This window comes from Penaeus vannamei, chromosome 10 (genome assembly GCF_042767895.1).
Source record: "Penaeus vannamei isolate JL-2024 chromosome 10, ASM4276789v1, whole genome shotgun sequence".
Lineage (NCBI taxonomy): Eukaryota > Metazoa > Arthropoda > Malacostraca > Decapoda > Penaeidae > Penaeus > Penaeus vannamei.
Window position 1 is genome coordinate 16,795,932 of NC_091558.1, and position 2,500 is coordinate 16,798,431.

Below are 2,500 nucleotides of genomic sequence, written 5' to 3' on the forward strand. Positions count from 1 at the left end.
TGTATATGTATATCTATAAATATGTATATCTATATACATATATATATATATATATATATATAAATATGTATATCTATATACATATATATATATATATATATATATAAATATATATATATGTATATACATATATATATATATATATATATATATATATATATATATATATATATATATATATATATATATTGTGTGTGTGTGGTTGCTCATATGCACATAGATTTATGTATGCATTAATAAATAGATCGATAGATTGACCAATAGATAGGCGTATAGATAAACAGATCGATCAATAGATAGGCAAAATGAATATAAATGCCTGGATTGGTGGATGGATGGAAATACAAATAAACAGAAAAACAAGGGAATCAATTAGATAGACATCCATATAAGTATAGAGATATGCAAATATTATATACATAATACATATACATATATATGTACATATATATATATTTATATATACATGTGTGTATGTGTGCGTGCATGACTGTGCGTGTATGTGTGTAAAACCAACCAATACTCCTGCAGTTCCCGTCCTAAATACGTTGAATACCTTAACCCATTATACTAGAGTTGCGAAAGGAACGCATTTACATATTCAAAATTCCAGACTGCAATTAGGCTACAAGAACTAAATGCGGAAGAGTGTCAACGGTTTCAATTTCCGGCGTCGAGAGGATCCCTCTTCTTCTTTTTTTATTATTATTATTATTATGCTGCACTCTGCCCGGGCCGCCCTGTCGCAGTACACGGCAAGCGCGGGGCATTCTGCTCCCGCACCTTAAAGAGTACCGTGAGTTCTGCGACGTCTTTTCCGCGCTCAAGACAGACGGACTATTGTGTGCATGTATCGACCCGGAACCAGGTCAGTCTGGGTATTCTGATGAAATAATGGTAGGTGAAGGGCCCCTTTTCGGATGGGGGATGGGTACCTAGTCGGGTCTGTTGCTTTCCTTCTTACAGGTAAAATAGTGATGGGGAGTGATATTTCTGGTCTTGGGTTAGGGTAAGCCTGTAGTCACGTCCACTAAGGGGTTTTTCATTCGATGTCGATTATTCATATATATGTATATTTATAGATATAGAAAATAATAGACATTATATACATTATTTTTTTCTTGGTGTGTGTGTAGGGGGGGTCATGAAGGGAGGAGGATAGTAGTGAGAAATGCTGTCTCGTTTCGTCCTTCTCCGAGGCCCCTGATTCTGTGAAATTGGACTTAAACTGCGAGAATCCATTTTCCATAACTTCCGGGCTCTGCTGGTAATATAGCAGAAGACTGGTTTCACGGAGGTTTCCCTCAGAGCATCAGCTTTATCAAGATGTTTTGACTGATTGCCGCGTAAAGCTAATATCAGCTTTCAATCCTTGGGGAAAACGTGAGTAATAAGTAAGGATAAGCAGACCCGTTGGATGCAAAATCCTAGAGACCAAATACATTTAAGCATTTATCTCTTTACTGACTATTTCCTTCACTTACTTTATAGCTTAAGTCATTTTATAAAACGAATAGAATTGGTCATCTTTACTTGTCGACAGTTTTCTAATAAAAAAATCTTAGTCGTCATACAATTCTTTTTTCTTCTAAGCAAGCAATGAAAGAATCAACGATAAAAGCAGGTCCTGAGGAAGTCGTTTTACAGATTTCCGTTCGTAAAAGTGGTTTCCAGTTTGCCAACACTGTCCGTTCTCTACTTCCATATATCCCGTGTTGTTTATGGATGCGCGATTACTTATTCCAGGTTTGTTTCCGGCTATGATAGAAAAGTTTCACAATATTAATGTTCGGCGATGCTGAAGGAAATAGAAGGACCTTTGGAAGCGGAAACGTGTAACAAATGAATGTAAATATATCTGTAAACAAATATGCAAATCTTTATGCAATCTTTAAGATTTTTTAAATGTTTCTCGCTTGACTTTTGAGCAAAGCAAGGAACCAATAGAATCCATTTATTTCTCGTAACCATGACACTGATTATGATATTGATAAAATGTTTCTAAAAGCTACGTTAGACATTAGATCAAATGGGTGGAATACACTAACAGCCATTTGCAAACCCAACTTATAGAAACAGCTGATTGACAGAGGTAACGGTGAAGGGTTTCTGAAGTTTCTTTTTACATTAACTAAGACGTTAGATCCGTCAAAAGCTGTATTTCGGGTTGCGGAATGTTTGACTTGCAACAAATACGAACTTAATTAGTAATGTTTTAGATTCTCAAACGAATACATTACACTTGGTGGTGTTCATTCCCCGTATAATATTAGGGTAAATTCTGCCTTTGGTTAGAGATTGTACGATATTTAACCACTCAAATAATCCGATTCGCTAATTCTGCCCAAGTTACGGAAGGGAATATGATTTATACTCGCATCATAACACATGAGATATTTGGAATATACAGCCACACTATGATACAGCCCAGAAACTCATTCTAGACTGTGTTTATATAATGTGCATGCAATATATATATATATATATATATATATATATA